This window comes from Chrysemys picta, chromosome 9, assembly GCF_011386835.1.
Source record: "Chrysemys picta bellii isolate R12L10 chromosome 9, ASM1138683v2, whole genome shotgun sequence".
NCBI lineage: Eukaryota > Metazoa > Chordata > Testudines > Emydidae > Chrysemys > Chrysemys picta.
In genome coordinates, this window is record NC_088799.1 from 76,686,634 (window position 1) to 76,713,253 (window position 26,620).

Consider the following 26,620-nt stretch of genomic DNA (forward strand, 5'->3'; position numbering starts at 1 on the left):
ATGGGGCTGGGACCTTTAGAAGCTACCATGATAGAAATATTAACAGTAGCGGCTGGGGCCAGTCAATGACAGCTTGGTGATGGGTTGGGAGACACACACTCAGGACAATCACTTGGACAAATGCTACTCTCATTTACCCTGATGTAAATCTGAGTAACTCCACTGAAGTTTCCCCAACAGAATTACTCCAGATTTACACTGGTGTGAATGTGAGCAGGGTGTTGTGCATCTGGTTTGGGATTCATAGGGCGTGGGCCTTCTATTTCGGTATGTCCATGCATTTGCCCTGCTGTTGGCCTCAGGTACTTATGTAGACAATGTAGGATCCACTGTTCTTTTTCACATAAGGCTTTCCCTTCAATTCACACTTTACACAGGGACTCAGGACATGGCCTATGATTTTCTCAAGTGTACCTCAGACCTGCTACTCCAGTCATGAGCAAAAGCTGCCGTGTTGTAACAAACTGTGTTTGTTTTGTGCATTGTTGAAGCTCAAGTATTGCTCTAAGTCATTGATATATGCTAGATGGATAAAATAGCCTCTGGGCTGCTATAAACTATGCTGTCATAGTCTCAAAGGACCATTATGCCAGCTGGGGAATCACTGGAGCACACCCTGTAGTAGGGACCAAAGGAAAGAGTTGGGGGAGGGGAGTATGTGGATTAGTGCAAAGGAACTGCAGCATAGTAGAGAATCTGTCTCATTATATACAGCTGATATATACATAGGTGTTATGATTAAACAGTCCACAAATAGCTTCAGTTACTGGTACCTGAGATATCAGTTATGCACTATTTCCGACATAGTTCAGGTACTGCATTGTACATATGCTGTATCTGAGATACTATTGGGGGTAACCCTGTGTAAATGTTGACTCCCAAATAGCAACAACTGTTTCCAAACTGTTCAGCTTAGAAGGGTTGGGTATGTGCTTCCCTGTAATCCAGATCCATTCTAGTATTTTATCTTGTATTTCAGAGCAATTCTTCAGCTCCTCTTCTCTGTATAACCCTCTGATAAATCATTTAGGATCATTCCTTTTAAGAACAGTAAAAGTGTCACATTAGCCGACTCCTAAAATGATTGCTTGACTTGTTATAGATATCTGTTGACCTGCTCCTTTAAAGTTACAAGTCTGCAACTAACTGCTCTCTTAAGCCAATCTACTTCCTTTTTTAATGAAATTGTCCCTTTAGCCCTTTTCCAGAGCTGACTTTTCAACAATAGCGTTAGTAACATTGTGCTCAGTTCTTTCCTCTAACACCTTGCCCAGAGCTAACTTGCAGCTTCACTCTGTCAGCTGTAAGATATAGATATACTGTTGTCTTAATTACTCATATTTCTCCTGCTGCTCATAATTCTGCTTGTACCACCAAAGAGCTCTTCAGAGAGCTTTACTGCTTCCTTTTCCCTTTCTTTGGGGGTTTAAAGGTTGTCAGATGTATAAATGATCCTTGTTGTACAGCCTTGGTTATGACAGCGTCCTTTGTGGTAGAGGTTTAGTGGGATGGGAGAACTTAATAAGAGTGCTTTTGGATAGGAGCTCTATGGCAGAAAAGAACATATACCACCTTGCATAATAGAGCACCAAATGCTGCCTATGGCAAATCCAGTCTCTAATGAGTGTCTTATCTATCTAATCTATCCCTCTTAAATTTTAGAAGTTGATTGTCAGTGGTAAATGGTTATTTGATTCTCACTCCTTCTCACTGGTTATTTATTGGCAATTGATTTCCTACTGTAGCCAATCTGCTAATGTACTTCTGCTTAAAAGACTACTGGTGAAGGAGGACCAGAAAGTCCAAAAAAGCCCTGTGCAATAGCTCTTACACTTAATCCTTTGTGGTTCCAATTCCCTCTTTATGAATATATTCTATTGTTTCTGTTATCTACATTAATTAACTAACTAATCCGTCTGCCATTGCCAGTTGAGGACCCTTTAGTAAACCGACGACATGATGTCCCTGTTTCATAGGCAGAGATTCAAATAAGTTTTGTCAGACCAGTGAGATCTCAAGTACAGACCATTCTTGACCTCAGTCCTTCATTTGCAATTACTTGAAGTCTACTCTGAGAATTGTCTTCTTTTAGAATATAACAGCTTAACTACAGTGGCATGTATTTTTCATAGATAGAATACATCTTGGCTGATTTATGGTCCAGTGCAGAAAGTTCTATTATGTTTTTATTTTGCTTGAACAGATTCAGTGGGAATGAATTCGTTGGACATTACTACATCAGGGCTTGTCAAGTCACTATATTTAAGAGTTGGTTACTCTTTCCATTATAAAGCTTTCTGGGATGCTGAAGTTGTTTGAGGTGATGCAGGGCTTAGCACCAGCTCAGATACATGTGTTCTGCTCATGCTTGGCCTGTACCCCAAAGTGTACCTTTGATTTTTCTGGTTTTCTTATGGGTTTATTTTTCCAATTCAGTTGTGAACATGTTGGGCAAGTGTATCTTAGTAACCAATACAGCAGGGATAGTCAATAGGTGGACTGTGGGCCAAATCTAGACTATCAGGTACTTTTCAATGGACCCTGAAATCTTTTTATTAATGTTGTTGTTTTTTTAAATTATTTTCTCTGGAGTCTGGACCTTGACTATGCCTTGACCAAGAAATTTGGATCTTAAAAAAAATAATTGACTACCCCTGCATTACAGTATCATAGAAATGAAAAACAATAACACAAGGAATTATTACAGAATTTCCCTGACCTTAAAACAGCATTAAATAAAGGTCAACAGCCTACAGACAATAGGCTGCAGTAGGTTCATGGCCAGGCTAATCAAATACACAGGTGTGACTAAAGAGGCTGTTAGAGGAGCTAAATGGAAATAGACGAGAGAACTTAATAAGAAGCATTGGAACTAAAAAGCAATTTTATGTTTTGTATGGAGGAATTGTGGGGCCTGAGGAAAAAAAGCCTTCTTATGTTAGCACTGACTTTAAGCAAAGGAAAATGGACAGGAATCCTGCAGCAGGAAAGGAAACAGCAGTAGGGACGAGAATGGGAACGAAGAGGAAGGCTAGTGCTGATACCAGTCAGATAGGCGATACTGGCAGTAGAATGACTGTACCCAATTGGGCAAGGAATGTGGGCGAACCCAAGCAGCAACAGTTAAGATGTTTGTACACCAATACAAGGAGCCTGGGTAACACAATGGAGGACCTAGCACTACTGGTGCAGGAAACCAAATATTATACAGATAACAGGAACATGGTGGAATAGTAATTATGACTGGAGTACAGGTATTGACGGGCATGTGCTGTTCAGGAAAGACAGAAATAAAGGCAAAGGTGGCAGAGTAGCATTGTATATCAATGATGAGGTAGACTGTAAAGAAATTACAAGAGAGCCTGTTTGGGCCAAAATCACTTTGGGGAAGAAAGCTATTCGAGGTTCACCTGATATAGTGCTTGGGGTATGGTACCGACCACCAGGATCTGATTTAGATATGGATAGAGACCTCTTTAATGTTTTTAATGAAATAAATACTAATGGAAACTATGTGATTATGGGAGACTTTAACATCCCAGATGTAGATTGGAGGACAAATACTACTAATAATAGTAGGGCCCAGATTTTCCTGGATGCGATAGCTGACAGATTTCTTCACCAAATAGTTGCTGAACCAACAAGAGGTGAGGCCATTTTAGATTTGGTATTGGTGAGTAGTGAAGACCTCACAGAAGAACTGGCTGTAGGGGACAACCTTGGTTCGAGTGATCATGAGCTAATTCAGTTTAACTAAATGGAAGGATAAACAAAAATAGATCTGCAACAAGGGTCCTTGATTTCAAAAGAGCTAACTCTAAAAAATTAAGGGAATTAGTTAGAGAAGTGGACCAGACTGAAGAACTCAAGGATCTGAATGTGTAGGAGGCTTGGAATTACTTTAAGTCAAAGTTGCAGAAGCTATCTGAGTTCCGTATCCCAAGAAAGGGAACATTTTTAGGGAAAGGTGGCAGACCAAGATAGATGAGCAAATATCTCTAACGGATGATTAAGAGAAAACAGCCTACGAGGAATGGAAGATGGGAGGGATCAGCAAGGAAAGCTACTTCCTGGAGGGATAAAGTGAAAACTGCCAAAAGGAAAGAAGAGTTGGACCTTGCAAGGGGAATTAAAACTATCAGTAAAAGGTTCTATAGCCATATAAATAAAAAGAAAACAGGGAAAGAAGAAATGGGACCGCTAGGCACTCAGGATGGGATGGAGATTAAAGATTATCTAGGCATGACCCAACACCGAAACAAATACTTTGCCTCAGTTTTTAATGAGGCTAATGAAGAACTTTGGGGTATGGTAGGGTGGCTAATGTCAACGAGGATATGGAGGTAGAAATTACTGCATCCAAGGTTGAAGTCCAACTCAAACAGGTTAATGGAACTAAATCGGGGGGCCCAGATAATCTCCATCCAAGAATATTAAAGTAACTGGCACATTGAATTGCAAGACCAATATCAAGGATTTTTAATGAATCTGTACACTTGGGGGTCATAACCTATGACTGGAGAATTGCTAATATAGTTCCTATTTTTAAGAAAGGAGGAAAAAAGGTGATTCAGGAAACTACAGATCTGTCAGTTTGACCTAAGTGGTATGCAAAGTCTTGGAACAAATTTTGAAAGAGAAAATAGTTAAGGACATAGAGGTGAATGGTAGTTGGGATTAAAATACAACATGGTATTACAAAAGGTAGATTGTGCCAGACCAACCTGATCTCCTTCTTGAAGAAGGTAACTGAGTTTTTTAGACAAAGGAAATGCAGAGGATCTAATCTACTTGGATTTCAGTAAGGCATTTGATACAGTTACACATGGGGAATTATTAGTTAAATTGGAGAAGATCAGGATTAATATGAGAATTGAAAGGTGGGTAAAGACTTGGTTAAAGGGGACACTACAACAGGTCATACTGAAAGGTGAACTGTCAGGCTGGAGGGAGGTTACTAGTGGAGTTCCTCAGGGACCAATCTTGTTTACCATTTTAACTACTGACCTTGGCACGAAAAGTGGGAGTGCGCTAGTAAAATTTGTGGATGACACAAAGTTGGAAGGTATTGGCAGTACGGAGGAAGACCAGAATATCATACAATAAGATCTGGATGACCTTGTAAACTGGAGTAATAGAAATGGTATGAAATTTAATAGTGTAAAATGCAAGGTCATGGATTTAGGGACTAAAAACAATTTTTTTTGCTATAAACTGGGGATTTATCAGTTGTAAATATCAGAAGAGGAGAATGACCTGGGTGTATTGATTGATCACAGGATGACTATGAGCTGTCAATGTGATGCAGCCATGAAAAAGGCTAATGCAGTCATAAGATGCATCAGGTGAGGTATTTCTAGTAGAGACAGGGAAGTGTTAGTACCATTATACAAGGCACTGGTGAGACCTCATCTGGAATACTGTGTGCAATTCTGGTCTTCCATGTTTAAGAAATATGAATTCAAACTGGGACAGGTGCAGAGAAGGGCTACTAGGATGCTCCAAGGAATGAAAAACCTACTTTATGAGAGGAGACTCAAAGAGCTTGGCTTGTTTAGCCTAACCAAAAGAAGACTGACGGGAGATAAGATTGCTTTCTCTAAATACTTCAGAGGCATAAATACCAGGGAAGGAGATTAGTTATTTATGTTAAGCTCCAATACGAACACTAGAACAAATGGGTATAAACTGGCCGTCAACAAGTTTAGGCTTGAAATTAGGCAAAGGTTTCTAACCATCAGAGGAATGAAGTTCTGGAACAGCCTTCCAAAGGAAGCAGTGGGGGCAAAAAACCTAACTGGCTTCAAGACTGAGCGTGATACATTTATGAGGGGATGGTATGATGGGACTGCCTACAATTGCATGTGGCCCATTGGCAACTGGCAGAAGCAAAAATCCCTTACGATCAGAGATGGGACACCAGATAGGGGGGACTCTGAGTTACTACAGAGAATTCTTTCCCAGATATGTGCCTGGTGGGTCTTGCCCACATGCTCAGGGTCTAACTGATCTCCATATTTGGGGTTGGGAAGTAATTTCCCCCGAGTCAGATTGGCAGAGACCCTGGAGGGGCGATAGCTGTCTTCCTCTGCAGCATGAAGCACAGGTCACTTGCAGGTTTAAACTATTGTAAATGATGAATTTTCTGTAACTTGAAGTCTTTAAACCATGATTTGAGGACTTCAGTAACTCAGCCAGCGGCTGGGGCCTATTTCAGGAGTGGGTGGGTGAGGTTCTGTGGCCTTCAGTGCGCAGGAGCTCAAACTAGAGGATCACAATGGCCCCTTCTGACCTTTAAAGTCTGAACAGTTTTAGTAAGGAAAATAAAACATTGAATAATCACAATATAAGTAACAGAGGGTCCTGTGGCACCTTTGAGACTAACAGAAGTATTGGGAGCATAAGCTTTCGTGGGTAAGAACCTCACTTCTTCAGATGCAAGACTTGCATCTGAAGAAGTGAGGTTCTTACCCACGAAAGCTTATGCTCCCAATACTTCTGTTAGTCTCAAAGGTGCCACAGGACCCTCTGTTGCTTTTTACAGATTCAGACTAACACGGCTACCCCTCTGATACTTCACAATATAAGTGGAAGTTAAGAGAGGGACTCCTCATTTATGACACCTGGGACTACTGAAAATGCATAAGAAAAATATTAGTTAATTTCTGCCAACACTAACTCACATTGTCAGGTGTAGGAAAGTCATGTTTATAGCAATGGATCTCAGAGCCAAGGAATACCATTTGAACAATAAAAAGCAAGTCCAGACCTAGGACTAGCCATGCAAACGTAAAACAAGACTATTGATGAATTATGGGAAAAAGTTTTAAATTGTATTAAAGTATTAAATGAATAAATATGTCCAGGCAAGGAAATGTGCATCTTAACATGGACAGCTCCTGAACTGGGTGGTTTGTAATAATAATGTGCATTTACTGGAATATGATGCCTTCCTTTGAGATTCTCAGAGTACTGTACAAACATGGTTGCAATAAGCTAGGTAGTTAAATGCTATTACACTCATTTTACAGATGAGTAAACCGAGGTACACCAAGGTATAGTAATTTTTTTCAAATATGGCCTCTAGCATTGGGTGCCTCAACTTTTGTGTGCCAAACTTGAGACAACAAAGTTTTGATTTTCAGAGATGCCGAGTCTCCACAACTCCAGGGGAAGTAAATTTTAACTCTGGGTACTCAGTTCCACTGGGAAATGGGCCCTGTGTGTCTCAAACTGGGCCTACAAAATGGAGGCACTCAGTGAGTGGCCATCTTTGAAAATGTTGGCCTAACTTGTCCAGAGTTACACAGTGAGCCAGTGGCAGAGCCAGGAATTCTGAATTCTAATCCCTCCCTGTTTTGAATGTCAATCTTCCTGTGAGAATTTTGACCAGTGTACAGATTACCTTAAAAATTAAACTTTAAATAAAACAAGAGTATTTATGCCACTTCTGTTGGCATTGCTCATTGCTTTGTTTTCTTTTGTTGCATTATTGCTATTTAATTGCAAAGTCTGAGTCATCAATATCAAATATTTTATAAGGTCACAATTAAAGTAATTTTTTAGAAGTTCACACTTAAGGAAGCGGTTGATTAAAATGTGATTTGTGTTTTTAATATATAACATGTAAGTGAGTTTTTATGCTTTCAGGTAACTTGGGAACTGTGCCTTTACAATTATCTTCCCCCTCTACAGCAAATAGCAGATTGATGAGAAAGGGATTATATCAATGAAGGAATTTCTTATGCATTTTTTCTATTGAAATGCAAGGAATTTTTGTGAAATATATACAGTATTATTTTTAAGTGTCACTTCTGCCTGGGCATTCTATAATAATACAATAAAAACATTATGGCCCAGATCCCGCCAGAATTCATGCACATATTCTTAACTTTCTGCACATGAATGTTCCCACTGACTTCAGTGGGACTATGTATGAGTATAAAGTTAAGCATGTGCATTCGTTTTTGCAGGATGAGGGCCTTAAATAGCCATTGCTATATATAAAAAGTCAAATGAAAATAACAACCAGAGGAAGTGTATACAGGAAATGGGAAAAGATAAATAAGAAGACAACAGAGTAGGAATGATGGTCTAATGGATAAAGAACTGGACTAGGATTCAGGAGAGCACTGTTCAATTCTCTGCTTTTCCAGGCTTCCTGTGTGACCTTGAGCAAGTCACTTAATTCACTCTGTGCCTCAGTTCCCCACCTGTAAAACTGGAATAGTATTTCCCTACCTTACAAGGGTGTTGTGAAAATAAGCAGTAGTGATTGTGAGGCTATGGTAATAAGGGCAGAGTAAGTACCTAAATAGATAAAAAAATGTTCAAATAAACAAAATAATGGGGGGAAGGGCATGAAGTGTTGTTTCAATATGGAGTGGAATGGATGTAAAAGAGAGCATATTCTGTACTTTATGGTCCACCACAACGTGCTTGCCTAAGCTGAGATCCCTAAAAGGCAGGTGGTGTCTACATGCAGATGTTAAGTCTGTCCTGTTACGCTACATATATTGTTGCAAAATATAAAGTACTAAGTAAATGAGATTTAAAAAAGTTAAAAATACCCCTCCCGTCAAACAAACCTTTTTCAGGGGGTTATTTTGGTATCTTGTGTTAAGAATCTCACTCAGTTGGCCTGAGTGGCTAACCTGCAGGGAATTATTTTTATCAATTAAAAATTACTGTTTACTATTTATAGTGGCATTAAAATATAGAAATGTTGGGCAATGTCATCCAAAGGAGCTGGGCAGGGAGCTCTGTGAGGCTGAACATGAGAAGATGCTTCATGGAGGGGGACCAGGTGCTGGGTGGGATACAGTGTTGGGATCCCCAGGGCAGAAAACTCCATTGCACAGGCATCTGTGTAGAGGATTAGGTTATCTGTACTGCTCTTTTGGTTCCTCTTCTCCCTGGGCAGCATGGCGCTTCATGTATATTTCTTACACACACATCCATCAGGTTGACCTCTGAAGCCATTATGGTCATATGTTACCTGTATTCAGAATGAGTATATGTACCAAAATATGCACCACACAGACACTCTCAAGTTGTTACCTCCCCCAAATCTGAGCGGTGTATACATTGATGGGGAATATCCCTCAGGGTTTAAATATCTATTAATTTTACATCCAGCATTATGTGGTTGAGAGTTATTTTAGAGTCACTTGGTCAAAATCTTTTCTCAATTATACCTCAACAACCCCAGTGGGGTATAAAGGAGGGTCAAAATCTTCTCTCAATTACACCTCTATAACCCCTATCTATGTTTAGCCTTACAATACATGTATACAACAAAGGTAAGCCATTTTCATTGGTTAAATCAGGACTGAAAATACTCCAAGTGATAAGATCTAAGGTTCCATAGCAATACTCAGAACAATTTCACTGAAATTAGTGAAAGGGGATGTAGTATTATGGGGAGCAATGAAACCTGGGTTTGTTAGGACTGAGAAGGGTGTTGTTTTATATTTGTTTAATCAGACATTGTCCTCTTCTCCTTATGATTTTCTCTTGTTAGGACATGGCACATGCACCCGTGTTTTCTCTCTTGATGAATGAAGCAGAGCTCAAGGAGTTTAGCTGAGATTGGCTTCCACTTCAAGAAAGATTGCTTCTTGCTGACTGAATTATAATTTTAAAACATGGAAGCTGTTCATCAGGAAGCCAACACTTTAACTCCTTACATCTCTTCTGCCTCATATTTGATGGGTGAAATTTTGGCCAATTGAAGTCAATGGGAGTTTTGCCATGGACTTTAATAGGGTCAGAATTTCACTGTGATGACCCAGCATTAATGTGACACCATAAATAATATTATTAATAACCCACTCCTGCATCTTTTGATAGTCCAAATCCATTTAATATATCATCCAAATTATTTAAATGTGTTCATCAAGGTACCAAGCCTGCAGTTGGATCCAGTAGAGTGCCTATCAGAAGCCTCATTGACTTCAGTATTGTTCCTCCTGAGTAGAGATAGAATTGCAGGGTCAGGCCCTTGTTAGCAAAGTTTGGTGTTCTAGCATATTGTGGTATTTCATGTTTGATGAAGCAATTGCTTTATGGCAGAAGAGAGTAAAGAAACACAGTCAATTCACACAAACTTTGACTATGACATGTGCATAGTAGGTCATTTTAGGTGCACATCATGTATAAAACCATGTCAGATTATTCCAGAGGTCTGAGCCATGAGAAACCTTTGATTTTTGGTTTGGCTTGGAAATTCCAGCTTCACGCTGCCTATGTCCAAGGAACATTCTGATGAGGCTCCTCACTGTGTCCCCTTTTAAATGGAGATATCCTATCTCCTAGAACTGGAAGGGACCTTGAAAGGTCATCAAGTCCAGCCCCCTGCCTTCACTAGCAGGACCAAGTACTGATTTTTGCCCCAGATCCCTAAGTGGCCCCCTCAAGGATTGAACTCTTAACCCTGGGCTTAGCAGGCCAATGCTCAAACCACTGAGCTATCCCTCCCGGGAAAGACAAGGCGGGTGAGGTAATATCGTTTATTGGACCAGATTCTGTGGGTGAACCACAAGCTCCATGGAGCTCTTTCTTCAGTTATTTACAAATTTTGAAAGTTTCCGCTTGCCGCAATCACCTCCTCTAAGGTACAAGTATCAGCTCATGACACATTAATGTAGCTCGTTGTTAACATCATGCACTTTCAAATCTGTTACCAAATGGCTGGTAGGCCCAAATCTAGCAAAGCACTTAGGTCCATGTGTCACTGTAAGTATATGAATGGTCCCGCCCATCATAGTCAATATGTTCACCCTTTTACAGTGCTAAATGATCATTAGGAAATTACCAAAAAAGGCATGAAGACAACACTTAGCTTTGAAGTCAATACATTTACTCATGCTTAAATTTACCCACATGCTCAAATACATTGCTGGATTGAGATCCTAGTGCATGAGCTGAAAGGTTGAACCCATATCTGAACTATGATTGACCAGTTGTCTGCCAAATGAAAACAATGTACAGGGAACTTCCTTTCAACCTTCATATTGTGTCACATTAGATGCATTTCTGACTTTATATTAGTGTGTGCGGGGGGGGGGGGGGTTGTTTTCTTTTTGCCCATATTGTAATTTTCTAAGGATTTATTTTGTATTGTAACTAGGCAAACACATTAGTTAAAGCCAGATAGCATCTTCTGACCAGCTTTGCCAGTAAATCACTGAGCTATGTAATTGAGTTTGTGTAAAATTATGCATTGTAACCTTGGGAATAAATAAAATAGGGAGAAAAAAGTAGATCTTTTAACTCATACCATTTTTTCAGCACACAATTTCTTTTGATTCTTCTTTTGCCCTCCAACTTGATCATGTTTGTCCTTCTTTCAGAGTTCAAATGAAAAACAAACTACAGTATAAAAGTGGTGAAATTTAACTGAAATGGGTAATGATGTCTGATTTGGCTTGTAGGTGGAGTGGAAGACAATGCCTGCATTTATGGTTAACTATAAGTGATACACTAGGAAGATGATGGTATTCAGACACACACAAACAATTTGATTCAGACAGATTGGATACAAGATTTCAACCAGCATAAGGAGAACAGGTGAGAACCCTTGAGTGTGAAGCTAAAATAATAAGTATTCTGGTGGACAGGGAAAATATTTCTGCTATAATACAATAGACCTTCTATTATATATTAAAACTCTTAATTTAAATCTTCCCAAAGACTTCTTATAAATTAAATGGAAATACAAACATGCTAATCAAATGGGGAGGCATATTTGCAGATAGTCACTAAATCAGTGACACATCTTCACAATTTTAGCAGTGTTAAATAGCAGGTTTGCTTTGATTTAATTTAATTCAACGATTCCTTCTATCTTCACAGGTATGTTTGCAAAGAAAATCTGCTGACCCTGACTTGTAACTTAGGTTTTTGTTGTTGTTGATTTCCATGCTATTTACAGCCAAATGATGGGGTCAAAGCTTCCTAACAGCATGGCCAACAGATGTAGCACAGAGATGACAACTGGAGGTTTCAGTGCTCTTTTGTTACCTGAGCACTGACTGATGGTTGAGATGCTGGAAGTCTGAATGTCAAAGGGCACCAGAAGGCTCTTACAGTCTTTGAAGCCCAAATCTACTTGGGAGAGAAAAGGCAAAAAAAAAAAATGCTTTTTGCTTACCTTTATGTAGAAGTGAAACGAGCAGTTTGCTGGAGATCCATACTCTAGAAAAGAGGCCCCTTATGTGCTCTGAGGAATTTAATGGAGTTTTCTCATCAACTTTTCGATGGAAAGCAAGCTTTGAAAGCTGTATATATTTAATGTTTGGAGATTTGGTGGTTTTATCTAAAAAGTTAAACTAGGTATTGATAGAAAAGAAAATTTCTGAGTTCAGAACAAAACCAGCCCCTCTGTGTGCTTACAGAAAGTTTTCTCCATTGACTTTGTTTAAACTTGCTTTGGGTGTGAGAGCTTAGAGACCTTTAGGTCAGAAAAATGATTGCTAATACACCAAGTGTTGTTCTTCCTTTTCTCCACTACTAGCTGTAATTAAAACAATTATTGAAAATGTTTCAAATCTATGTAGTCCTTAGTTAACTTTTAAAATTTGTATTTGAAGAAGAGCAGTACAATTAGTTTGTATCTTGCTCAGAAAAGTGCTAATGACTTGAGAATGGACATTACTGCATTGCCAACAAAAAGAATGTGATTAATATTACACTTGAATTTATACAGAGTTATTCAGTTAACTATTTTATATTGGAAATTAATTTCCATATCTCAGAGGTGTCTACAGACTCATGAATACTGTGTTCCCAGTACACAGTCAGATAGGTCTTCCACTTAATATACATGGCATTTAGAGAAAAAAAAACTTTAGAAGGAGGTAAAGTGAGGCTTGCCAGGATAACTGAGTGATACAAATAGTAAGTCTATATTCTACAGATTATCCATTATGTAAATTTAAAAAGTGTTAGGGATCATTATTTTGAAGAAAAAGAAATAAGAAAAAAATTACGGTTTTGTCTTTCTAGAAAGAAAAGTTCCTTTGGAAACTCAGAGCAATAGAAACTTACAAAAAAGCATGTTTTTATTTTGAAACATTTCTTTCCATATCTTTGTTTCTTTAATACTTCAGAACTGACTTTACAAATCTTATCATTCAGGCAGTCTTGGAACAAGACTTTAGTTTTACAACAAGCTTCTTGGTAATTCGTTCTTTTTCGTCCTTTAACAATAGCCCTTAAACATCATTACAAATCAATATACTATGTCAGTTTAAAGTGAATAATTCAGATTGGATAGCAGAGATGAAAAGTATAAATTATGAACTGTGTATATAACAGATGAGTACATGGGATCGAAATATATAATATATATTATATCCAGCTGCTAATTGGAGAAATATTTATGAAAACACACCTATTCCATTAAAGACTTGTGAGAAGTACAAATTCATTGATAAAAGGGGTGTGTTGACAAGAAAGCACAAAGTATACTGCAGAAATAGCCAAAGTTCTATTTACAGGTGCAATAGTTGTAATGGTTCTTTCCCTAATAGCTGAGTTCATGCCTGCAGAATATGCAGACAAGTTGGAGGTGTCCATTTAGAAGTAACTGCTGCACTGACAAATTCATTTTTCCCCAAGCGTACATGTGCTTTATTTATATATTGTTTTTACCACCTCCTAATCTCATGGCTCCTCCCCTTCATTATTTTGGTTTGGTCTGGAATTGTGGATCTCGCTGAGATGAAAATGAGATGTGATAACTGGCAGTGCAGAAAATATTGGTTAGTGAATTTTCAAAACAAGCTTAATTGACGAGGGCTTGTGAAATGACCTGTTTTTCTAAAGCCTGTGTACAAACTTGCATGTGCATGTTTGCATGCTCCAATTGCATAGATGTAAATGTTACTTGAGAGCACATGCATATATCTACACACACCTGATGCATGCACGTACCTACATACATGTACAGAAGAACAGTTTTACATATGTGCCTTTGAAAATCTGGACTAATATTTATTAGTTAACAAACAACTGAACAAAAATATCAGTAATGATAGCTTCAAAGAGTGATATTTCCCCCCCGCCATAAGTTTTAAAAAATGACCTAACAGTATTTGTACAAATATTTTCCAATAATTAAAGGCAGTGTAATCTCTTCCTCTTTCTATGCTTTTCTGTGGACATTTTTGACTATAATATGGACAAAAATAATATACAAATATTAATCTCCATCTTTGTTTCAGCACAACCTCAATTTGACATTGCATTTTTGTCAGGTGGAACAAAGAGCAATAAATTAGTTTTGAACGTTTATGATCTTGTATTATAAAGACTCTGCAACAGACGGTGTTCAAAATCAATTGTCAAAGTGATGGGGGATTAATAACTCTGGGTAAGGGCACAATTCAAGATCAACTGGGCATTTTTCAAGATCAACTGCCATGTTTCATTATTGCAACTTATATTTTAAATATGTTTCAGATGCTTTTTTAAAAACAAATTAATTTTTAGTAGAGCTGAGTGAATAACTCATAACGAATAACCGAGTTGATGAATTTTGTCTTCTGTTTATGGAATGTTTTTGAAATTATTTGGTAATTTTTTTTATGAGTTTCAGTGACTACATGGCCTGCTATTCAAAATCAGAAATTCAAGCTATATTGCTTAGTTGTGACTTATTACAAGTCACATGGTATTGTTTCTGTTCCCTGACAAGTTGAGGGCAAATCCTATAATCAGATTTCTGGGGTGAATGTTTGTGGAGGGCAAATTTAAAAATCCCTTTCGACAAATATATAAGTTTATAATTGGCTTTAACAAACAGAACGGGTAGTAAAAATCCAATGGTGTGAAAGTAGTTGGAAAGTAAACACACAGAGACATAAATATGACTGAAGCAAAGTCGTTTTAAAATCCAAATGAATATTTACAGACATTTTTGTAGTATTTGCCCAGCTCTAGTTTTCCTCTTATTTGCTCAAATACCTATTTTGAGAAAAGACCACCAAGTTTAGACAATAAATGTAAAGGGAAGTGTAAAGGAGGGCTGTGGGTGCTAGGTTCCAAACACTGACAACTTCACTGAATAATTTTAGCTCTCCAAATAGGGGTGGTTTGAATCTCAATTGTATTTCATAATAATGACATAAATTCAGTGATAGTTGTCTTGTTCTGGTAAGACCCTAGTTTTCTTCATCCCTCAGCCAATGACTTTGGGTCATCAATGGGAGATCCATTTGTAGACTGTGGGCTATGACAGATGTGTGGGCTATGTCTCTTTTTATATATGTATATTATTTTGCCTTGCCTCTAAATACAGGGAAAACACACAACATATTTTTCAACAAAATGCACATGCATAATCTCAAGAGCCATGCATCCCATTTAACTGTCATTTCCTTTGATTAACCTTCACCTGACCTCACTCCCTAAGGCAATTTCATTTCCTTTTGCCCCTACATTTAAATACTGCACTCTATCAGGTAAGTACATCTGTCATTGAAGAGCTGGCTATGTTATTAGAGCTCACCATAAATGTTTGTTATAGAAAACAGTTTGCAGAATCTTGCACTATTGAGGATAGCTTAGTTCAATGCAAACAGACCTGTTGTGAGCAGTTCTGTCCCTCCTTTAGAAAAGCATGCACTCGTGACCAAGAAACTACATAAATATAGTTTATGCATTTAAACCCCGCATTATCGAGGTGTGTAGATATGTGTTTTTATTCATAGAATTTCAGGCTAGAAGGTGCCATTATTAGAATTAGTTGGGCATTTTCCAAATCAACTTTTTTTATTGGAAAATGCTGATTCATTGAAATGGAAACTGTTCACAGGAAAGGGACAGTTTTGGTGAAACTACTGATTTAAAAAAAAATTAAATATTTTTTTTTGAACCTTGAAGCATCCTGTTTGAACATATTTCAAATGAAAAGTTTTGCTTTTTGTTTGAAATGACTATTCATTTCAAAATTTTAGATATAAGGTATTTTTTTAGAGAAAAGGTTGAAATAGAAATTAAATATTTCAAAATTATCAGGATGCAAGTTTCAATGAACCTGAGCCACATTTTATTTTATTTTATTTTATTTTATTATTAATTCATGAAAAATTTTGAGACTTTAACTTTTTGTCCCAGGAACAGGAAAAAAATTCAAAATTTTGAAAGGGAAAACTGTCTCCTGTCCACCTCTAGCATAAACGAGGGCACAGACCCTCACTCAATAGTTCTTGCGTCAAGCCCATTACTTCTGTTCAAGCCATAACATATCTTTTAGGAAAATATCCAATCTTGACTTTAAGACTGCAAGTGATGGTGGATTCTCTATGTTCCTATGTAAGTTGTTCCAATGGTTAATTACTCTCACTGTTAAAAATATGCACCTTAGTTCTAGTTTGAATTTGTCTAGCTTCAACTTCATTGGATCTCGTTATGCCTTTTCATACTAAATTAAAGAGATGTATATTACCAGAAATTTGTTCCCTGTATAAATACTTGTACACCATGGTCAAGTCACCCATTAATCTTATTTTTAATAAACAAACTAGATCAAGCTTCTTTAGTCTCTCATTATCAAGTCTGTTTCCCAGTTCTTGAATCATTCTCATACCTCTTTTGTGGACCATTTCCAGTTTTTAAATACCATTTGGAGTTGGATGGGCAGCTTCAAACATTTGCCAATATCAGCTACGCAAAAATCTCAGGATTCCTCCCAAAATGATGAGACTAGCTTAAAATCATTTATTATTAATTTGTGTTGTGGTATCACCTACAAACTCCAGTCATGGACTAGGGTCCCATTGTGCTAGGTGCTGTACAGGCACAGAACAAAGAGATGGTTTCTGACTCAGAGAGTTTACAATCTAATTGCTCTCTGGTTTTTGAGCTTTTAGGTCATGTTTACTAGCTATTCTCCACAGCCATGGGGGATAATAACTTACATATTTTATAAAATGAAAGCTGAGATTCGCACAGATCTAGAGCCTTAAAAAAACAACAACCCACCAATATCACAACACTTATGATAAAATTATGAGAGTTGGCAATTCAGAGACCCACCGTTGATTTAAATTGGTGTAGCTCAAATGACTTCAGGACAGTTTTTTTTCTTTTGCTTAAAAAATATCCAGTAAAGAAAGTAATGTAATAAGGTCTATTGATCTTTCTGTAGGTCTCATAAAATCTAAAGTTTGGGCCAAACTTTATCAGATTTTGTGACTGTAAAGGTTTTGCAAACAATTCTCTAGAGCAAATATTTCCATGAAAAACTCCATAAAAACAGTCTGTTCTTGATGAATGCTCTTTAATGACAGAGATGTACTTACCTGGCAGACTGAAGAATTAAATGTAAGAACAAAAAGAAACTGAAATTGCCTTAGGGATTGAGGTCAGGTGAAGGTTAATCAAAGGAAATGACAGTAAAATGGCATTCATGGCTCTTGGTACATTTTTAATCATTTCTCTCTCTCTCTCATTCAGACCCACACACAGAGTTTATAACTTTTGCCCAATGTATACAGGTAAAAAAGGACTATATTTTTGCATTTGGTTTTTAAACAAATACGACTTGTTGGATTTCTGCTACTGTTTAGCTTTTTAAAACTTGTATAGAGATGCTTTAAAATGTGTATGGGGAGCTGAGGAAGAATAAGGAAGAATATTAAGAAAAGATGATTTTAACAAGAATATACCACTGTATACTCTGCCTCTGATTCATTGAGTTATGAAGGATTTCCAGAAATGGGAGAATGAACACCTTGATTAAGCTAAATAAGACACCCGTACCAGACTAGGCTTTGGAGATAAGATAGGGAAATGGACCTGTTGATATAAGAATGGTTTTACTCCCTTCCAGTTCTGTGATAACCTATGAATAATTACTCTGTTTTAAAGTATAGAGTAAATGAATATTTTAAAGTGATTTCTACTCCCCGCCTACAAAACAAAAAATTCCCACACAACTGATTAAATTGTGAAGGGAGCTTTTGTCCCATTAAATTGGGTGTCAACCATCTTCTGATTGATTGATTGATTTTTGTGTGAAACTTGTTTTCAAACTTTTGAATTGTCATTTTATGCTCGTCACCTTAAGTAACTTTTACGCAGTCTGACACAAATGAGGGCAACTTTATGTAAGTTATATTGCCTAAGGCAATGTTTTTTTCCCCAATAATGCAAGGAATTTTTAAGGATATAGTAAAAAATAAATAAATTAATCTTCAGATGTGGTAGTTTGACTGTAACAAGAATGTTTTCCCCACTATTTGGATCATATGCTGCCAAGCACTGAGCACCATCAGCTCTTGCTAAAATTGTTGGGAGTTGAGTCTGCTTGCAGAGCACCTTGCAGAATTAGGCCTTCTAAGAGTGATGGGTAATATAAAGCTAACATATTACTGTAAAACATTGTTATATCATCACCCGACTGAGTTCTACAATAAGTGATATGTTAGTTGTATCCACATCTAAGAAAAAGTCTGGAAATAGTTTTCCTTGTATTGCCATGCTGTATATCTACATGATCACTACTGGTAACGTGGCATTTTCCTGCTTGTTCCCACATGCTAAATGCGTTCACATGCATGCCATATGTGATGTTTGACACCGAGCTGTAGAGGGTAGGAAATCAATGATGAGCAAAGCTGTGAAAAGATGATAGGTGATGATAATAAATGGTAGAGTTAGTCAAAACTAAGTCATTTATCTGAACCCCATAAATGATACCTGGTTCCAATCCATCCCTGATTTTGCAAAACCAAAACCAACCTCACTTTCCTCAATCTCTCCTGTGCAAGGGAAAAGAAATCACTGACCAAGCCATGGAGGCCGAAATCAGTACTAATTCTATTAATTGAAAGATAGTTCATTCAGTACTAAGGCCTGATCCTGTGAAGATTTAAATAGGTGAGTAACTCAGGTGCTTAGGATGGGGCTCTTTGTTATATCTTATATTGAAATAATACTTATATTATTATTCTCATACAATGGGAGTTTCAAAGGTAACTACTAATGGAAGCAGAGTCAGGCCAGTGCTGAGTAGTTATGAAAATCCTGCATATAACATTTCTGTTTTATAAAACGTTTTAGGATTTTTGTTTTGCTTCTATAAAATGTGACATCAGTAGTTACTGGTGAGCCTTTGATAAAACAGGAATAATCATAGTCAAACACACTTGGTAAAATTTTAAATGACGTCCTATGAACAGCTCAGGAGAAGACTATCAGCATTAAACAATGACAACTAGGAAACAATCCAGAGTCTGACACTGTATAATGTTTCATTGGAAAGACCAATACTGCCACAAAACATTTCTTCTGGAAAGTTGCACATAACGAAATTGTATTGCTATTAAACAAAACCACCCAAGAAGAAATATTGCTATAAATATCCAAGCTACAGTCCTTCCAGACACTGACCTATTTAAACAGAAAGCTTGCAATCGGCTAAAGCATTCTCTTCTAAGTCATTCAAGATGGCATCAAGTGCATCCTTACCACTTTTCTTTCAATGTTTGTTTTAAAAAGCTACAGCATTTTCATAGTCTCTTATTTCTTCTTCAACGGTAACACAGAATTTGACTGGAAAAAGTACTGAAGCCTGGAGGCTTAATGAAAGAAACTCTGACTGAAAATTCTGTCATTTTCTAATGAAACCTTGTGAATGTTTTTTGTATGAATATACGTAATTACCATGTAGGATGTCCTGAGAGGCCATACTGGCTAACCCAATGCAAATAAAGTGATGGGAGATTGGAAGGGACTGGAGTCCTCATCCTGCATCCTGATCCATGGAGTGGGAAACCTGGGCCTGTGCAGAGCCCCACTCAGTGCCATGGGACCCTTAGACCTGACTGGAGGATCATTGAAGCCAATTGAGCTCTGCACAAACACAGGGGTTTCCCTTCATGGTTCAAATTGCAGGTTCGAGGCCTTTTGTTAGGACAAAAATTTTTTCATGTGAACTAAAACTGATTCATATTTTTTTCTCTTTGCCCATGTTGCAGAACTGTTGTGGGGTGTGTGTGTGGGGAGGGAAGGAGAAGGGAGGGGGAAATATCACCATTTGCAGCTTCCCCTATCGGCAAAAAACAGGTTTTTGTGTTTAGCAAAAACTGTCCTTGTGCATTGTAATGGATGGGAGAAGCTGAAGGTCAAAGGTTAAATTATATTTGCTGTCTCACATTTGTGCTGGCTGAGTTTTACATACTGTATGGGATTAACAGCATTCTCATCCTGATGGAGGGAGTTTGGGGACAAGAGAGCTCATTCCAGTATCCGAGTAATATGATCAAAAAATAATGGACCAGCATGAAGCTCAGGACATATTTTCCATTTATTTTCTATTTTGTTTTTGATTTGGAAGGAAATGTTATAAGAAAGTGTTCTCAGTTTTATTAATTATTTTGGTGGGAAATTGGGAAAGACTGGAGGTTTTGGGGAATATAAATGCAAGTCTGGTAGTGATATTATCAGCAATACCATGAATGGAGATGAAACTAGAGAGAGGAGGCATAGAAAGAAAGAGAGAGAAACACCTCCTACCACCAAAACAGCAACAACAGCAGGGCACATGCTGCTGTTTTATTTAATTTCAGTGGCGGGGCACATGCTGAAATAGCAGCTGCACCCACAAAGGTCAACGATATTGATACTTTCTGCCTCCTCTCAGTGAAGGCATCAATGAACAACTTCAACACTGATCTTTGTGAATCAGCCTCAGCCCAGTTTGTGCCACTACAGTCTCCTAAGACTAAAAGAGGAAGATACAGTTTAACGATGCCACAACTGACTGGTGGTCAAAATAAAGATGTTGGCATTCTAGTGAGCCTCCTCAGTGTCTGGTTATTTAAAAGTGTGTGGGGTGGATTGGCACTTATGCGGGAATTATTAACTTGACTTTCTTGTTAAGCTAGTTATGTTACAAATTGGTTTGATCAATGCCGGTGATAATAGAATAAAAGTCATGCAGCAGCTACCATAGTTTGTTAACTCAAATGAATTCATATGCTTGGCTGTTTGGTAATCTGTTGAAATAAATCAGTGGTCTCAGTTCGTTCCCCAGCATTTGTTGGGATCCAATGAATGTTCTGGGTTGAATGGAGTTTTTTTGGACATCTTGGATATTCCCTAGACCTAAAAACAATGAGAAGGAGGAGACCCCCCTCAAGTTTTGAGCCTCTTCTCAAATGGAGCTGATGTGGTCACTCTCTCTGAGGTCATTTCTGATTGTATATGAAATTAATTTATAGTGCAATGCATCCCTAATTGGGGACTAATTTCTTTTATGAGTTTTTGAACTGGAAAATGAGCTTACTGCCTAAGCGTACCGCCTCAAATTCCCCTTTGCAGAACTGATCATGCAGAAGGATGGGTCATATCTGGAATATAGATCTAAAAAAATAAACATTCACAATAATGGCATTTCTTTATGGTGTCAATTTAGAAATACGAGTAATGCAGGAGTAGGCTGGCAATAGAAGCCTTCGCGTTCCATGATGTTGTCCTTATTGGGGTCATCAGAAGGTCAGGAGTCTAATATTGGCCTAGACAGCCCTGGGCAACTTTGGACCATTTAGTGTGCCCACCTGTGGGTACTGGTTTAGAAAATGTGTCAGCATGTTTCCTTGCTTCTGCTCAAAGTACTAATTCTGTGAGTTAAGGGCCTTTCAGATGAGAGAGGTAGAATCCATTCCTGCCACTCAATGTCGGAGTTTACCGGCGCCAGCTGTACTGTTGGAAAGACAACTGTTGGGAAGAGGGGCAAGCAACAGGACAATCTGGAATAATGGGCAACTTCATGATATATTTTACATAAGACTTCTGTCTTTTGCATCTTCAAGGACTTTTATTCCTCATAAACATTAATTTTATTTGATATCTGAATGTGGGGCTCTCCTTTAAATAGTGGTATTTAAATACATTTACAATAACTTAATATTTTTTCAATTAGAGTTTCATAAAATAATAGTTATTTTTTTCCGTTCTGTCTTTCATGAGCCAATATTTTGACCATTGTGCACTCCTTCCTTCCTACTACTTCCATTTTCTCTTCCTCAAATACAATGCCACTTCATTTCTTCAAGTGAAGACTATGTGGTTGTATATGGGGGAATACTTCTCAGATGTCTAGAATGTGTTCTATTTTTGCCTTTTAAATTATCTTGGATATTAGCACCATGAACCTGCTTGTATACAACACACCTACCCAGCAACTTGTCAGGAAGTTCTCATTTTCATTGTAATTACCTTGGATTTGGTCTTCTATACGTAGCATCTTATCTACTGGAGTAGCCTTCATCAGAAATGCTTCTTTTGGTTGTTCCCCCGTCGTGGAACAGTGGATTTCAGTTCTCTATTATGTATAATAACTTCAGGAATCTAGTGGCAAAATAATTGAACATTTGACCTACCAAGATATTCCTGCTTTATTAGGCTAATAGATGGAGCAAGAGTTTCTAACAGGATTATGGGACCATAATACTGTACTGTATATCAATAGGAGTTGTACAGAATGCAGATAGTATATGGCCCAAACTGTTTATCTTAGCTCAGCTAGTTTTCACTGAGTTTCACCACATTATAGGCAAGTGATCAGCAGCTCCAGTAGGCCTTTTAGAATAGGGAGAGAATGCTTGCATGAACTGTTAGATCATTTGATAGTTCTAATTGGAATTTATTTATCCAGAAAGTGTCTGATAATGAGTAAAAATAAGCTAGTACTAGGCAACTGAAAATTGGCAGTGCACTAAAAGCTGACTAAAGTGTTTTGGGAGACTATCTTCGCCTCCTGTGAGCTGAGTCAGAGTTCCTTATCCACATGTATCCACACTACTCCTAATAAACAAACTTTAAAAGAATTTCTGCACCTGGGGAAGGACTGAGCCATTTTGATTTTGTGAGAGAGAAAAAGAAAGAGACATTGATTTTACAGCACTGCCCATTGAAATATTTAGAGGATTCTCATTCTTACTGTATTTGGGAGAAATTAAACCTGCTGCCCAACTTGAACCAAAATGATAACTTGTCTTTTTGTATTTCTAAAAGAATTTAAGTATTTTAAATTAAAAATAAGCTACATTGGTGTTTTCAGTGTGCAGGTGGAAGGAAAGGACTACACAATGGGCTTCGCAGATACTTAAATCTGCCTCTGAGAGAACTCACTATTGCTCCTGATAAAACTCTTACTTCTAGTAAAGGCATAGGACAGATTAAATTCTCAGTCTGAATTCTCCCTATGCCTTGGGTATACAGCTAGAATAAGGACAGATCACTTGAATTACTTTAGTTTCTGGAAAACAAGGACAAGGCTATATATATCGCACATTTTTGGGCTCTTCTTCACAGAGGAAAAGCAAACATTGTTTACATGAAACAAAATGATCAATTCTCTATTTAGAGAATGCAGATGAAAGTTTAGTTAAGCTTCTACATTTTCTGGTGCAGCTATCTTTTAGAAAATAGAGCTGAAAGGAATCTGTTCCCACAAAATCTGATTTTGCCTCAACTTAGGTTTAAAGTAGAAAATATTTGACAATTAATACTTGTGTGTACCTTTTGAAATAACTGACCTTTTGGGAGTTGACGGAACTATGAGATTAGCCTTTGTATTCTACTCTGGGTCTTTAACTCTCTGCCTTGTGGATGTAAGTTCAGTGGATACAGATCTGAAACTTGATTTCCTCAGTATAGCTGCATTAGCATTCAGCTGTGGGTATGTAAGATAATAGTATTAAAAGCAACCTTCCATCCTGTTGTCATGGATGCAGCACAGCCCAATGCTGGTAGCAGTACACCACTAGTCTTTATACAATCTCATTTTTATCTACCAATTTTAATTTAATTACACCAGAAATTCTCAACTGTATATAAAATGTGATTTTATTTTCTGTTTTAGACATTACAATGTAAGAATTGAGCAGCAAATGTTCTTTGTCCAATGCTCATTTTTTTTGTATTCCAAATAACTGTCAGTATTAGTTATGAGACTGTGTGAAATAAGTAGCCATGAAAGATGCCTTCTTTTATGACAGAATGAGTGGTTTCATGAATTTTAAAGGAGCACATTTGTATTTTCTCTTCTTGAACTACATGAGGCTACTCACAAATAACTGACAGAAGATAATTGTTTGAGGAATTATAATGCCTTTCAAGATTTTGTAGGATATTACTATTTTCATAATCTTTCACTTATCAGGTGATATACCTGATTTATTTATGTGTGTAATTTGGAAATTAAAGTACTCCCATTCTGTCAGCATAGGTACATGTTTTCTCAGGATATAAAAAAAAATGAATATACTAATTTTTTTGTCAGTTACTAAAGAAATGCAACATAACTGGAGAACAGTCAGGTATTATTCCAGACCACATGAGACAATATGGAACTGTTAGTGCTGCTCTGTCAGTGTTTTAGGATTTCTGAAGAGCTGATTTCAATATGCAATGACAATAACCATATCACTAGACAGTGTATGTAGTGTAGTTTGTCAAGATTTAAATTAATGCACTGCTAACACTAACTTCAGTGGGATTTTGTGTGAGTGAGTAAAGACTTCAGGCCTTTATTTGTCTAAGAACAGCTTTTTAGTTGTGATTACAGGGACAGATCCTCAGCTGGTGAGAACTGATGTTGCGCCATTCGGTCAATATTCATACCAAATCTGAAGTCAATGGAGCAACACTGATTTATACTAGCTCAGTACATGGTCCATGAATTTAAAAATATTTTTCGGATTTGGTATTTGAAGGTACAGTAGCCTATTTTATCAAAGATCTGCTTGACCTGTGTTTAAAATTTTAATTAAAATCAAAACTAAACATATCCTTAGACTGAAAAAAAAACATATTGCCTCAGTCATTTATTACTTTAATTCTCTGACAAGGTAGTGTGTAGAAACCTAGCATTGTATGACAATTTATCTTAGACACATCAATCACACTTTTAAATAATTTTGTATTTAGTGTAAAATTATCTTTTCATTTTTTTAAAAAAGAGCTAAAATTAGGCTTCTATAGATCTAGCTTTTTTTTCTATTTTAATCATGACATACTTATGTTGTTCTCTTGGTAGTTTTAAGCTATTTCCCATCCATTAATAATTGGGCATTGTTTTCTAATAGCAATATCTTAGTATGTTTTTACATAAAGGCTGTTTATAATGTCTGTTATTGTGACTGAAAACCTCCAAATTCTGTGCACACCCATAATTAAACTACTATGAAGGCGCATGCATCAGTCAGGCACCAACATTATGGAGTGAAAATTAAAGAAGCAAAACATCAGAGTGTCTACTGTATGTGCCTGCTGTTAGACACTCAAGCATGGAGAACAGGATACACCTCTATGGATGGATAGCTTTCCTTATTAAAAAAACACAGTAGGATTCACAGTAGGGGTACATACTAAAACAAGGCTTTGTAGTAATTTCCTTGAAAGAAATTTCCCAAGATAGCAACTTGAAAAGCTTTTAATCTTATGACTGGCTATATAGTGAGTTTGACTGTAGGTGGTATAAAAAAGACCATTAGGCTACAGCTGATCTGGTAGAGTTGGTCCAAAATCTTGTCCCCTTTTTTTCCCCCCAAGAAAAAAACAATTTTATCTCATGAAAATGTAGTTGAGTATGTCTATGGAAGTTCTGGTGTCTTTGAGAGCTTTGGAATCTTTTTTTTAATAGATTTTTCCTCTGAGTTAAAAATAATATTAAAAAAACAGGCATAATGCTTTTACTGGATGGAACAACAGACCTCTATGGCATATTTACTGCACTTGAGATATTGAACTCATTCATTTGATGAACCAAATGTTTCAGCAGGTGAATACTGAAAACACTGCTTTATCTTTTTTACTTAAACTCCTATTTCTTCAGCTGTTGTTGCATGTTGGTGTTATGGTGTCCTTTTGCAATGTAAACTCTCCTGTTTATTCTTCTCCTGTTTGAAGAGAACACTGGAAATACTTCCATAAACACTTGTGAACTCAAAGAGCTACTATTTGATATCTCATCCTGCACTGGCACTGTGCTCTAGAATGTATTAGCAATGTTCTCATTAACTTTGTCTGATTTATGCTATTTATTGAATGTAATTATTAAACCTCAAAACGTTTGGAAAAATTCCCATACAAATATACTGGAATGCTGTTGAGCATATTGTAGCCAATTGATGGAGCATGTTGAACAGCCCATGGTAATCTGATATTCCTTAAAACTAGAGGATTGTATTCTATGCTTTATAGAACAGTGGTTCTATTCATCGGTAAAGTGCCAGATCCTACAGTCCTTTCTTCCATTAGCTTCAGTGGAAGAATTGGCCCAAAGTGGGTGTATTTTCCATTAGAACAATATGATGGTTTTAGTTACAGTGCCACGTGGAAGACGAACTTAAGTCCTGTCCTTGCAAGGTGATGAGTGCCTCCTGGCTGGTGCTGGCCACTCTCAAGTGTAGGTGAAGTCGTTTCCCATTGAGGCTATTCAGCACCTTGTGGGCTTGAGCCAGAACTGAAGAATATTAAACATCTTGTGAGACACCAAAAACTGAAGAACAGGGAACAAATATGTTTGATAATCTGTTTCACATTGAAATAATTAAAGATAATTCTTGCTGCATGGAAATTTGTCTTTAAAAATTAACCCTGA

At 37.3% G+C, this 26,620-nt stretch overlaps 1 long non-coding RNA gene across 10 annotated transcripts in view; it reads left to right on the forward strand.

The window, feature by feature from the left end:
* The window catches only part of LOC101935975 (uncharacterized), a 175,797-nt gene that overhangs the window by 23,043 nt on the left and 126,134 nt on the right, over nt 1–26,620 (forward strand). For all 10 annotated transcript variants that reach the window (XR_006175174.2, XR_006175169.2, XR_010590253.1 and 7 more), the window contains exon 2: nt 11,436–11,571. This is a non-coding gene — a long non-coding RNA (uncharacterized LOC101935975). The remainder of the gene's footprint in view (nt 1–11,435; nt 11,572–26,620) is intronic.